Raw genomic sequence first — 15703 nt, 5'->3', positions numbered from 1 at the left:
GCACCAACCTTCGTCACCAGGAACAGACAAGATGTTTTGGACGTAACGTTGACCTCTCCGGAACTGAATGATAAGATATCTGAGTGGCAAGTTTTGAGGGAACATAGCTTCTCAGATCATCGCTACATCAGTTTCAGATTGGCTGTTCGTACTTCAAAGACCATATTTCCGCCAAATGTTAGGAAAGCTGATTGGAATAGGTATAGGGAATCGTTCAATTTGATGATACCGGAAATGCCGGAGACAAATATGAGTACTGTGCAAGATATCGAACACGCAGTGGAGCGGATTACTAAGGCCTTCACCATTTCACTGAAAGCTGCTTGCCCTAGAGGAAAGCCAAAAAAAAAAATCGGCCGCCATGGTGGACTACGGAGTTAAGTAATATGAGGGAATCCTGCAGGAAGCTCTTTAACAAAGCAAAGTCCATAAGAGCTCCGGAGGATTGGGACACTTACAAGATGAATCTGAGAGCATATAAACGAGAACTGAGAAGGTCTCAACAAAACTCTTGGGATGATTACTGTAGCAGTATTGAGAATACGTCAGAGGCTTCCAGACTACGGAAGGTTCTAGCATCCACTAACACCGCTCCAGGTTTCATTAAAACATCGGAGGGAAATTGGACAACGGTTGAACCACGTTCCGGTGGTGTAACAGAGGCTCAGCAATCATTTCCTATCGAGGAAATTGTGTCGGAATCTAGAATAAAATGGGCTTTAAATAGCTTTGGACCATTCAAATCCCCCGGACCTGATGGAATTACTCCGGCGGAGTTACAGGCAGTGGCTGAAAGAATTATCCCCTGGTTGACGGTGATATATAAACAATGTGTAAACTTAGCATATATTCCAGAAAAGTGGAGGGAAACAAAAGTCGTCTTCATACCTAAAACAGGAAAAGCCTCTCACTCGAGTGCGAAGGATTTCCGACCAATCAGCTTATCCTCATTCCTACTTAAGACCCTGGAGAGGATGATAGACATGTATCTTAGAACTAGCGTGGATTCAAGTTTGCTCTCGAAACGACAGCATGCATACTCGAAGGGCAGGTCGACTGAGACCGCATTGCATGAACTAGTCAGATTTATTGAAAGCTCACTATCTGTCAAAGAATACACAATCGTGGCGTTTCTACACATCGAAGGGCGTTCAATAATGTCCATCCGAGCTCGATATTAAATGGACTGACAACTCTGAATGTTGATCCAGGTATACTTAAGCTGTTAGACGAACTTCTAAGGAAAAGACGCATTTCAGCCACACTAGGACAAGCAAACATACAAAGGTATGTGAACAGAGGCACTCCTCAAGGAGGAGTTCTATCACCTCTTCTTTGGAATGTTGCTATAAACAACCTTCTGGTTTCCCTAGAAAAAGAAAGGATAAAAGTGGTGGCATACGCAGATGATGTGGCGCTAGCAGTCAGGGGAAAATTCCCATCCACAATCAGAGATATTATACAGAGAGCTCTACGGATGACTGAGAAATGGGCGAAAGATAATGGTCTTGGTGTAAATCCAGCAAAGACAGAACTAGTGATGTACTGCAAAGATCGCAAAACTCCCACGGTTAGGCCCATTTCCTTAGGGGGTACTGAAATTCCCTTTGGTGAGTGTGCAAAATACCTTGGCGTTATTTTGGACAGGAAGCTGAATTTTAGGCTTAATATTGAAGAGAGGGCGAGAAAAGCCACGGTAGCTTTGTACTTGTACAAAAAGGCAATAGGGAAAAAGTGGGGACTAAAACCAAAAATTGTGCATTGGCTATACACGGCAGTAGTTAGACCTATAATGCTATATGGTGTTGTAGTCTGGTGGCCGGCACTTCAGAAACCGACTTGTTTAGATAAAGTTCAGCGTATGGCGAGCTTATGTATCTCAGGCGCATTTAGTAAGACAGGAACAGACTCCCTTAATGTCATGCTACATCTATTGCCTTTAGACATTTTGGCCAAACAGCCAGCTGCAACAACGGCTGTGCGGTTGCGCGAGCTATCGCTGTGGTCGGAAAAAATGTACGGTCATAGTTCGGTCTTCAAAGTAATACCAGATGTGCCTAACGTAGTGGATTACACCCTGGCAAAACCACTTTTCGACAAAAAGTTTGAAACTCTAATTCCCAACAGTGAGGCGTGGTGTAAACAGACCCCGGGGAATAAAAGATATATAGATTTATATACTGATGGCTCCAAATTGAATGGACAAGTGGGGTTCGGAGTATATTCTAAAGATCTGGAAATTCGAATAGCGAAAAGATTACCTAATCACTGTAGTGTTTTTCAGGCTGAAATATTGGCAATAAGAGAGGTGGTGAATTGGCTGAGAAGTAATGTTCCAACAAATATTGGCATTAATATATACTCAGACAGTCAACCTGCAATAAAATCCTTGGACTCTGTGTTCCTTAACTCAAAAACGGCCATAGACTGCCGCAAATCTCTCAACGAGATGGCTGAGCAGTACAATATTCACCTAATATGGGTGCCTGGCCATAGAAACATACCGGGGAACTGCGTAGCAGATGTGTTGGCAAGGCTAGGAACTACCTTACACATTCCAGGGGAACTAGAATCTGTTGATATGCCTCTGGCCACCTGCAAGCTCTTACTGCGTGAGAAGGCTGTTAAGATGGCCAATATTCGATGGGAAAATTGCAAGGGTTGTAGCGACACCAAGCAAATATGGTCCCATTTAAACTTAAACCGCACACTAGATATGCTAGTGTTCTCAAGGCGTCAGATAGCACTCCTGATATCTGCTATAACGGGTCGCTGCCTGATAGGCGAATTTGCAAAAACTATAGGTGCGAAGTATAATGACTATTGTATAAGCTGTCATGATGTGGAGGAAAAGGAATCAATTAAACACCTCTTGTGTGAGTGTCCTGCTTTTTGTGTAAGGCGTAAGCGAATTTTAGGAGCATATAGCTTTAGATTACTGGCTGACCTGGAAAACGTTAACTTAAGCAGTTTGTTAATGTTTTTGGAGCAATCTGGTTGGTTCCACAAAAGTAAATAATAGAGAAGGTTCAGTGGTTAAGACTAGAAGTGCCCATATGTAATAGGTACTTTTAGTTAAATGTGGTATCACAATGGACTGAATAGTCTAAGTGAGCCTGAAATTTAATCGGGCTGCCACTTTAACCTAACCTAACTAACCTAGGTTTTTATTTAGCCCCCATATAAATCTACACCTAATTTGGGGTCTTGGAACTTTAAAAATCGTAGTATTTATTAGATTTATTTGAAATTGAATATCGTCCGATCTCTCGATTTTTATCCGACTTGACTGAAAATTGATATCTAAAGTTATTTTAAGACCAAAAATGTGTGTGCCGAATATGGTGTGTATCGGTCCATTTCACGTTTTGACCTGTTGGACTTCTAGAAGGCGCAACATTCCCTTAAAATTGATATCTAGGAATACTTCAGAGTGCGTGCAGGTCAAGTTCATTGATGGGCTTTATCGGTCCATATTTTGCTATATACGCCATACAGACCGTTTTTCGATTTGATTCCGGCTCTTCTAGAAACCGCAATTTTTATACGACTTGAGTGGAATGGGAAACCTAGCGGTATTTTAGGTCCAAAAAGACCTGTGGCGAAGTTAAATTTTATCATTCATTTTTCAGTAAAACCTCTTTATAGATCGCTCTCCATATTTTACATATACTGACATCTCGTATTAAATCTCAACCGGATCGGATAAAATTTGCTCCTACAAAAAGCTATATAATAATGGGCCAATATAGAAACACATTTGCATTGTTGTTAGAGGTCTATTAACATTACGAATCAAATTTCCACTGCATCGTATAAAATTTGCTCCGCTAATAGGCTCTGGAGGAGCAAATCGTTTGTCGGTTTATATGGGGGCTCTATATAATTATGGGCCAATTTTTGCATGATTATTACAGTTGTCTACTTAAACCACGTGCCAAATTTCAACCGGATTAGATGAAATTGGCTCTTCCAACAGTCTCCGGCTTTTGCAAAACTAGAAAAGTCTGCATTTTTAAATCTTGATAATGTCAACTTTTTGATTCTCATTACAATCCCTAATACACTTAAAATTTTGGTATCAGTTTCAAGCTAAACAAGTATATACGGCCATAAGTTCGGCCAGGCCGAATCTTATGTACCCTCCACCATGGATTGCGTAGAAACTTCTACGAAAGACTGTCATCCACAAACGAATTACTTGGGTTGCGTTATCTTAAAACTTCTTAACATCGTTTTCTAAATTGAGAGTTAGTCCATATATTACACTGAAAAAATATTGTCGTGAGGTCAAAGATTTCGTGTCTTTAAAATACGAATGGAAATTTTGCTTAGCATAGAAGACGCATTTCTATAATATAAAGTTTTTTTCCTTGTCCAAAAGTCGATAAACTTTTCAATGAAGTCGTATTCTCCTTATAATTAAGTGACTTGACTTAAAGATGGGTATCATAACATGAAAGAAAAAATGTTTGGGCCAAGGTCAACTTGACTTTAATAATTCAGAAAAATTCTTTAAATTTAATGAAATTGTCTTTAAATTTGTTGTCTTTTTGCATCTTGACTAAAAAGCAAAAAATCGTTCAAATATAGGACATGTTTTTCAAAACTTTATTTTTAAGGCGTTTTTTACTTGAAACATAGCATAATTTCTACTGGAAGTCGAGTCTTAATTTGGAAAATAAAGTTGTCGTTAACTCGATTTTAAAAGACTTTGATAGCATATGAAGGAAAAAAGCTGAAAAAACGAAAAATTAAAATTTGCTTCCTAGAAGCAAGTGCACAAAACCTAAATTTAAAAAAGAATTGTGTCTTAAAAGTATCCTTACTTGTATTCTCCGCTTCTTTGGCTCGGAATCAATACCAAAATTTTTAAAGTAAAGACAAAATCTTTGGAACCGGACACGCTTTTTTTTCAGTGTAGCCAAAACAGGTATGTATAGGTAAGTCTACAAATAATTACGAATCGATATGGACTTTTGCACGGTACGTAGAGACCACTTTTGGCATGGTTATAAAATATCATATACTACCACCACGTACCAAATTTCAACCAGATCGGATGTATTTTGCTTCTCCAAAAGGCACCGGAGGTCAAATCTGGGGAACGGTTTATATGGGGGCTATATATAATTATGGACTGATATGAACCAATTCCATATACTAACATCACGTACCAAATTTCAACCGAATCGGATGAATTTTGCTCTTCCAGGGGGCACCGGAGGTCAAATCTGGGGATCGGTTTATATGGGGGCTATATATAATTATGGGCCGATTTCGAGCAATTTTTGCATGGGAATTTGAGACCATATGCTAACACCACGTACCAAATTTCAACTGAATCAGATGAATTTTGGTCTTCCGAGAGGCTCCGGAGTTCAAATCTGGGGATCGGTTTATATGGGGGCTATATATAATTATGGACCGATGTGGACCAATTTTTGCATGGTCATTAGAGACCATATGCTAAGACCATGTACCAAATTTCCGGATCGGATGAAATTTGCTTCTCCTAGAGGCTCCGCAAGCCAAATCGGGGGATCGGATTATATGGGGGCTATATATAAATATTGACCGATGTGGACCAATTTTTGCATAGTTGTTAGAGACCATATACCTACACCATGTACCAAATTTCAGCCCGATCGGATAAAATTTGCTTCTCTTAGAGGCTCCGCAAGCCAAATCGGGGGATCGGTTTATATGGGGGCTATATATAATTATGGACCGATGTGGACCACATTTTGCATGGTTGTTAGAGATCATATGCTGACATCATGTACCAAATTTCAGCCGGATCGGATGAAATTTGCTTCTCTTAGAGCCTCCGCAAGCCAAATCTGGGGATCGGTTTATATGGGGGCTATAATTATATAGGACCGATGTGGACCAATTTTTGCATGCTTATTAGATAACATATACTAACACCATGTACCAAATTTCAGCTCGATCGGATGAAATTTGCTTCTCTTAGATGCTCCGCAAGTCAAATCGGGGGATCGGTTTATATGGGGGCTATATATAATTATGAACCGATGTGGACCAATTTTTGCATGGTTGTTAGAGACCATATACTAACACCATGTACCAAATTTCAGCCGGATCGGATAAAATTTGCTTCTCTTAGAGGGTCTGAAAGCCAAATTTGGGGGTCCGTTTATATGGGGGCTATACGTAAAAGTGGACCGATATGGCCCATTTGCAATACCATCTGACCTACATCAATAACAACTACTTGTGCCAAGTTTCAAGTCGATAGCTTGTTTCGTTCGGAAGTTAGCGTGATTTCAACAGACGGACGGACGAACGGACATGCTCAGACCGACTCAGAATTTCACCACGACCCAGAATATATATACTTTATGGGGTCTTAGAGCAATATTTCGATGTGTTACAAACGGAATGACAAAGTTAATATACCCCCATCCTATGGTGGAGGGTATAAAAAGTGGAAAATAATATAAATGGTGGTATTGGGTGAAATATAGTAAGATATGACCACTGTAGTCTTTTCCTTTCCCACACTTTAACTGTGTTTTCAATTTATAATTATAATGTCAGTCCAAATATTGCATACATTAGAGGTGTGCACGTGAGTAATATTTTCCTTACGCACACTCACGACGGAGAAATCTTATTCACGCACACTCACGCACGATATTTTTGGGTAGGAGTAACGCTCACGAAAAGAAAATTTATACTCACGCACACTCACGCACGAAAATCTTTTAAATGTCGTGACTCACGAAAAATATCGTGACTCACGAAAAATGTCGTGACTCACGAATAATTTTATGTGTAATTTACCTATAGAACCTGATTGAAAACATGAGTATGATTAAAATCGAGAGCGTTATAAAACTCTTTAAACCTAGGGTGTCACTAAAATTAACATATAAATGAATTCAACTCGTAAGGATTTTATGTTCGTACGCGGAATTAATATCGTGAGTGTGTTTTTCCGAAATTCGTTACTCACGCACACTCACGAAGAGCGTGATTAATCAACCAAATGTCGTGCGCGAGCGTGAGTCACGAAAATTTTGGTGAGTCACGACAATTTCGTGTCACGTGCACACCTCTAGCATACATACAGATTTTCCTTAATTTTCTTACTATCTCAATAGATATAAACGATGACTTGCTCATCTAAGAAAATTTAGAAAGTTGTATATAAAGTTTCCCGTTCAAAATATATGACCATAGAGAAGACTGTGGCTCTGCTCAAAGTAATTGTCGGTCGATCTGAAAAACCAACAGTCCAACATTTTGTTTGTAAAGCAATTACTTTACCCAAATGAACAATAACTCAAAAAGGAAAAACTTGTTTGTTTATTAATAACTTGAGAAGTGAAATTCATATCTCCACATTTCCAAGTTTGTCCTTAGCAAATACGCACCCTAGAAGAAGACCCACAACACATCGTTAGTTGATATCCTGCAAAGCTAATATGGGTTGGCTGAGAAACACAGTGTTTTTATGAATATGTGTCATAGTTTTAAGTACATTTTAATTAAATTTCAAAGTCATACTAAAGACCATTAGCGGAGATAGATAGATAAGTACAATTATCACGTTTAAGATGGACGCTTTTGTCGTAAAATTTACAATCTATTTAATTAACTATTCTATCTTTATAATTGATTTTGCAAACGTACACAAAAAACTACACAAGGGAACAAACTTGAACTTGTTTGTGTAGATTTGAAATTTATAGCAAATTTTTACTAATTTGAGGTCACTGAATCCAAATCTGCACTTGGTTTTTTTCTATCAGCTCGAATTTTCGAGATATACCGTTATGTTCAAAATTGAGGCACTTCCGCTACATATTTCAGAATAACTTGAAAACGGTTCACCATATTAAACTGAAACAAGTATATACGGCAGTAAGTTCGGCCAGGCCGAATCTTATGTACCCTTCACCATGGATTGCGTAGAAACTTCTACGAAAGACTGTCAACCACAAATTTCAACTCACTCGGATGAAATTTGCTCCTCCAAGAGGCTCCAAAACCAAATCTCGGGATAGGTTTATATGGGGGCTATAAATGATTATGGACTGATATGGACCACTTTTGGCATGGTTGTTAAATATCATATACTACCACCACGTACCAAATTTGAACCAGATCGGATGAATTTTGCTTCTCCAAAAGGCACCGGAGGTCAAATCTGCCGATCGGTTTATATGGGAGCTATATATAATTATTGACTTATAGGAACCAATTCCTGCATGGTTGTTGGATACCATATACTAACATAACGTAACAAATTTCAACCGAATGGGAAGAATTTTGCTCTTCCAAGGTGCTCCGGAGGTCAAATCTGGGGATCGGATTATATGGTCATTACAGACCATATACTAACATCATGTACCAAATTTCAGCCGGATCGGATGAAATTTGCTTCTCTTAGAGGCTCTGCAAGCCAAATCGGGGGATCGGTTTATATGGGGGCTATATATAATTATGGACCGATGTGGACCAATTATTGCATGGTTGTTAGAGACCATATACTAACACTATGTACCAAATTTCAGCCGGATCGGATGAAATTTGCTTCTCTTAGAGGCTCCGCAAGCCAAATCGGGGGATCGGTTTATATGGGGGCTATATATAATAATGGACCGATGTGAATCAATTTTTGCATGGTTGTTAAAGACCATATACTAACACCATGTACCAAATTTCAGCCGGATCGGATGAAATTTGCTTCTCTTAGAGGCACCGCAAACCTAATCTGGGGGTCAGTTTATATGGGGGCTATACGTAAAAGTGAACCCACATGGCCCATTTGCAATACCATCCGACCTACATCAATAACAACTACTTGTGCCAAATTTCAAGTCGATAGTTTGTTCAACAGACGGACGGACGGACATGCTCAAATCGACTCAGAATTTCACCACGACCCAGAATATATAAATATTTTATGGGGTCTTAGATCAATATTTCGATGTGTTACAAAGTTAATATACCCCCCCCCCCATATTATGGTTGTGGATATAAAAAAAATCGAAACTCCCAAACAATATTCTCTTTAAGCCGTGTTTACATTGTTCTTCAATTTTCCAAGTAGTTTTAGAGATATCGTTCAAGTTTTAAAAAATAATTTAAATTTTTAACAAAAAAAATTTTTTTGTTTTTATACCCTGCGCCACACTGTGGAACAGGGTATTATAAGTTAGTGCATATGTTTGTAACACCCAGAAGGAGACGAGATAGACACATGGTGTCTTTGGCAATAATGCTCAGGGTGGGTCCCTGAGTCGATATAACCATGTCCGTCTGTCCGTCCGTCCGTCCGTCTTTCTGTGAACACATTTTTATGATCAAAGTCTAGGTCGCAATTTAAGTCCAATCGCCTTCAAATTTGGCACATGCTCCTAATTTGGGTCAGAATAGAACCCCATTGATTTTGGAAGAAATCGGTTCAGATTTAGATATAGCTCCCATATATATCTTTCGCCCGATATGCACTAATATGGACCCAGCAGCCAGAGTTTTATACCGATTTGCTTGAAATTTTGTACAAACATAACACTTAGTCGTATAGTCAAGTGTGCAAAATTTCAGGGTGGGTCCCTGAGTCGATATAACCATGTCCGTCTGTCCGTCCGTCCGTCTGTCTGTGAACACATTTTTTTGATCAAAGTCTAGGTCGCAATTTAAGTCCAATCACCATCAAATTTGGCACATGTTCCTAATTTGGGTCAGAATAGAACCCTGTAGATTTTGGAAGAAATTGGTTCAGATTTAGATATAGCTCCCGTATATATCTTTCGCCCGAAATGGACGTATATGGCCCCAGAAGCCATATTTTTGGCCGAATTTGGTTGAAATTTTGCACTAGGAGTACAATTAGTAGTATAGTCAAGTGTGCAAAATTTGGTTGAAATCGGTTCAGATTTAGATATAGCTCCCATATATATCTTTCGAACGATATAGACTAATATGGTCCTATAAGCCAGAGTTTTGGCCCAATTTGGTTGAAATTTTGCACAGGGAGTAGATTTAGCATTGTAGCTATGCGTGCCAAATTTGGTTGAAATCGATTCAGATTTAGATATAGCTCCCATATATATCTTTCGCCCGATATGCACTTATATGGACCCAGAAGCCAGAGTTTTATCCCGATTTGGTTGAAATTTTGCACAAGGAGTACAATTGGTAGTATAGTCATGTGTGCCAAATTTGATTGAAATCGGTTGAGATTTAGATATAGCTTCCATATATATTTTTCGCCCGATATGGACTTGTATGGTCCCAGAAGCCAGATTTTTGGCCGAATTTGGTTGAAATTTTGCACTAGGAGTACAATAGTCAAGTGTGCAAAATTTGATTGAAATCGGTTCAGATTTAGAAATAGCTCCCATATATATCTTTCGCCCGATATGGACTAATAGGGTCCTAAAAGCCAGAGTTTTGGCCCAATTTGTTTGAAATTTTGCACAGGGAGTAGATTTAGCATTGTAGCTATGCGTGCCAAATTTGGTTGAAATCGATTCAGATTTAGATATAGCTCCCATATATATCTTTCGCCCGATATGCACTTATATGGACCCAGAAGCCAGAGTTTCATCCCGATTTGGTTGAAATTTTGCACTAGGAGTACAATTAGTAATATAGTCATGTGTGCCAAAGTTGATTGATTTAGATATAGCTCCCGGTTCAGATTTAGATATAGCTCCCATATATATGTTTTTTGATTTCGACAAAAATGGTCAAAATACCAACATTTTCCTTGTTAAATCGCCACTGCTTAGTCGAAAAGTTGTAAAAAAGACTCTAATCATTGTTGTTTTTTTTTTTTTTTGATTTCAGCTTAAAACCATACATTGACTAAACTACAAGTGTAGCTTAACCAACAGAGGAAAAGAATGTTTGTCAAATGTATTTGGGCAAAGCCCTATAGAATGCAAGATGGTTGGATGGACGCACGTTTCGGAATTACCACATTCCTCATCAGCATCCTTTACTTGCAGCAAAACTATCAACCAATTATCATAATAAATTCAGGCAGTTCATTAAACCCAACAATAAACCACACTTGAACCCTCCGAAAAAAATTTTCCTAAACTTCTAATACATATATATCGAACGATAAATCATAAATAAACTTTTGCGAAGTTTAATTAAAATTGCTTCAGATTTAAATATTTCCCATATTTATACCCTAAACCACATAGTGGTCAGGGTATAATAAGTTTGATCGGCCAAAAAATGTGCCTACCAGAAATATTGATTTTAGACCCCATAAAATATATACCGATCGACTCAGAATCACCTCCTGAGTCGATCTAGCGCTTGGTGTCCGTCCGTCCGTCCATGTATTTGTTGTTCACAGGATTCCGGTCGCAATTATTAACCGATTTTGATGAAATTTGGTACAGGGAGTTTTTTGGGCACAAGGACGAACGCTATTGAATTTGGAAGAAATCGGATCAAATTTAGATATAGCTCCCATATATATGTATCGCCCGATTTCGACAAATGGGGTCACGTTGCGCTTTTTTTCAAACGGATCGTCACCAAATTTGGCAAAAGGTAATCTTTTCCATCGCCCTTCAAGTCTGCAAAATTTCATCCAAATCGGTTCAGATTTAGATATAGCTCTCATATATATGTATCGCCCGATTTTCCCAAATTTGGCCACAAAACCTTTATTTATCAACCGATCTTACTCAAATTTAGCTAAATATAATCTTCTATAGCATTAACTATATGTGCAAAAAATCATCGAAATCGGTTCAGATTTAGCTATAGCTCCCATATATATGTACCGCCCGACTTTTCTAAATTTGGTCAAAAAACCCTTATTTATTAACCGATCTTACTAAAAGTTGGCTAGATCCAGTCCTCCATAGTACTAACTATATGTGCAAAATTTCATCGAAATCGATTCAGATGTAGATATAGCTCCCATATATGTATCACCCGATTTTGAAAAATTCGCCCCTAATAACCATATGTTTGACCATACAGGCCTCATTTCTTAACTGATCTTACTCAAATTTTGCACAAGGTAACCTTTTGTGGTATTAATCAAAATCGCAAAATATTATGCAAATTGGTTCAGATTTAGATATAGCTTCCATATATATGCATCGCTCTATTTTCCCAAAGTTGGCCATAGTACTCTTATTTATTAACCAATGTTACTCAAATTTCAAATTTTGATGTACTAGCCGATCGTACTTATACGTACTTGTAGCTCTTACATAAGAATATTGCTCGATTTTTACAAATTTGTATTTATTACCCACACTAATTTAACGATTTTCTCTTTTTTAATAATGGGCTCAATATTAGTGGCATACTAACTCCGTAGGTGCAATATCAACACAGCCAGTGTTGCTAGAGGTAGGGGAAATTCCCTATATGTAGTGTTTTTCTAATATTTAGCGTCTTGTAGGGACGTAGGGCCACAATGTAGGACATTTTCACTCAACACAATTTGTAATAATTTTTACATTTTGGTGGCTCTAGAGGAGGAAATTAGAATCCGGCAAGGCTTGATCTTTAACCATGTGTGGTAAACTTTATTCCTGTAGAACATTTTGTCAACATTTTATTTCTATAGAAAATTTTGTCAAAATTGTATTTCTATAGAAATTTTTTTCAAAATATTATTTCTATAAAAAATTTTTTCAAAATTTTATTTCTGTGGAATTTTTTCTCAAAATTTTATTTCTATAGAATTTATTGTCAAAATTTTATTTCTATAGAAAAATTTCTCACAAAAAGTTGTTTATAGAAACTTTTTCCAAAATTTTATTTTTATAAAGATTTAACAAAAAAGATTACTAATTTGGGTAGAATTCTACCAACTGTGGCAACCGTGGTGGTAATACAAATTTATGTTCTAAGTTCAATACGTCGCATATTCATGTTTTAAGATAATAAAGTACTTAGAACCATTTTAGTTTTGTAAAATTTTTTAAATTTAACGAAAAATATAGTAGGGCAAATTGTTTAGGAATGTATAGGAAAGTAGGGAACTTTTTTTGTCCTTGTAGGTTAAACCGAACATTTTCCCTGGCAACATTGACTATGAGCTATAGTCAGATTGACACAAAGCACCCATAGACATGTACCCCTTAATTTTCTTAAATATGCAACTGCGGTTTATCTCCCAGACCTATATGTTACCCCACAAATGCTTATGATTACTAATTCTGTAATGGTGGTTTAGGGTATGATATAGTCGGCCCGCCCGACTTTCTACTTTACTTACTTGTTTTTTACTAAAATTGTGTTCCACCCTAGTGCATTAGCCAACTTAAATTTTGAGTCTATAGATTTTGTAAAAGTCTATCAAATTCTGTCCAAATCGAGTGATATTTAAATGTATGTATTTGGGACAAACCTTTATATATAGCACCCAACACATTTGACGGATGTGATATGGTATCGAAAATTTAGATCTACAAAGTAGTGCAGTGTATAATATAGTCGGCCCCGCCCGACTTTAGACTTTCCTTACTTGTTTTTTTTAGATAGTGGTTCTATCTGAACAAGTACAGCGTGCATTAAACTAAGTTTTTATTTACAAATAAATAATTTGATTTAAGTAGAGAATACACAGTTTTTTCTTACCAACATTACTTTAAAATCTGGTAAATATAAAGCGTTTTCAAATTGCTGAAACTGTGAAAATTGTTGTAGCAAAAATCGTATGAGCATGCAAAATGCCAACCGGCTTGTGAAATCCAACTGACAGTAGTACGCTTATTTGCTCTATTTTTTTTATAAGGAAAATGCATTCTCAAATCAAGTAAAACATAAATGGTTCTAAAAAACGTATACTGTACAAAAAACGCCCATATTGCAAAAACTAAGTATTTTACGAAGGTGAACATTTTCTTTAAATGAAAAGGCATGAATACAAAAATTAATATGAATACAAAAATTTAATAAAAAAGTACGAAATAAACGGTTCTAAAAAAGTGTATGTTACTGTACAAGTTCTTAAATTTGTCAAAAACTAAGTATTTTCAGAAGGTTTACGATGTTTTTGTCTTACAGTTTAAGACAGACCATCTCTGAAGGCGTGTTTATATTTAACTTCATAATTCCAAACTATTGAAAGGTATGGGTTCTTTTCTCTGGATTTCCACGGATTTGTAGAACTTACCATTGCTTAATAGATTTCATTGATAATTAATTTTTATTTCCATTGAATAATTAAGTTTTCAGTAAGATTGCTGTTCAGTAGCATATACACCCATATAAAACATTCTTTCTTTCAGAACGAAATTTTAGACAAACGAAATTCCCATTTAATGTAAATTAGTTGTTGTAAGAGCATATAAACTTGAATCTGTGACAAACGACGAAAACATTGCCCCTAATCCTTTATATTTGTTTTAAAGAAAATTTGTTAGCTTCAAAAGAAAACTTTGTTTGTTTAAAATTTCGTTCCTCTGTTTAGTTCACCCCGACCAATACCAGCTTCTTATTACATGTTTTTCATTAATTTATATCAATGGAGTTTTTCTGAAATCTTTCTAATGGAATTTCTTTGTTATCACATTTTTTAATGCCAATATCTATTCGGTGGCATTAATTTCCTCCTCCTCTATTTCCATTAAATCACAATTACATAGTAACATAACTTCCTATGCACCTGGGAATACAACTATGAAATGTCTAATATTGCAACCACTGAGGAGCAGAATAGAGCTTTTAGTAACCGAAAATATCTCCATTCAAGAGTAGGTGTCAATTACATGTTGTTGTTCTTTCATTTTCTCTATTTCCGTTTCCATTTCTTACCTCTCTAGCATCCACAGGAAGTCGTATACGGTTGAATATTAAAAAGAATTTATTTTTTTTATATTGGCATGTATTTTCCACAATAAAAGTATATGATAGACGGATATGTATGAACAGATTTCAGTTATGCATGTTCAAAATTACACATAACGAAAAAGTCCTTAAATAAAAAATTGTGGCAAAAAGTAAAATAAGTAAATTTCGTAACTATAAATTGGTAACAGGTAGCAAGTCTCAGGTTTTAGCATGGATTCATAAATGCTGATTGACAAGCATTGAACAAATATAGCTTTTCAGATCATCGTTACTTCAGTTTTATATTGTCTAAGACTATATATATATATATATATATATATATATATATATATATATATATATATATATATATATATATATATATATATATATATATATATATATATATATATATATATATATATATATATATATATATATATATATATATATATATATATATATATATATATATATATATATATATATATATATATATATATATATATATATATATATATATACGTTAAGTGTGAGTAGCATTACAAGTTCAGTTAAAATTGATGATGAGAAATTAACATTAACCGTGAAATTAATTTTAAGTGTAAACAAGTATACACGGCCGTAAGTTCAGCCAGGCCGAAGCTTATGTACCCTCCACTATGGATTCCGTAGAAACTTCTTCTAAACATTTGCCATTTGCAATACCATCCGACCTACATCAATAACAACTACTTGTGCTAAGTTTCAAGTCGATAGCGTGATTTCAACAGACGGTCGGACAAGCTTAGATCGACTCAGAATTTTACCACGACCCAGAATATATATACTTTTTGGGGTCTTAGAGCAATGTTTCGATGTGTTACAAACGGAATGACAAAGTTACCACCATAGGATGGAGGTA

This window comes from Haematobia irritans, chromosome 2, assembly GCF_050003625.1.
Source record: "Haematobia irritans isolate KBUSLIRL chromosome 2, ASM5000362v1, whole genome shotgun sequence".
NCBI classification, from domain to species: domain Eukaryota; kingdom Metazoa; phylum Arthropoda; class Insecta; order Diptera; family Muscidae; genus Haematobia; species Haematobia irritans.
Note: the sequence above shows the minus strand (reverse complement) of the source record.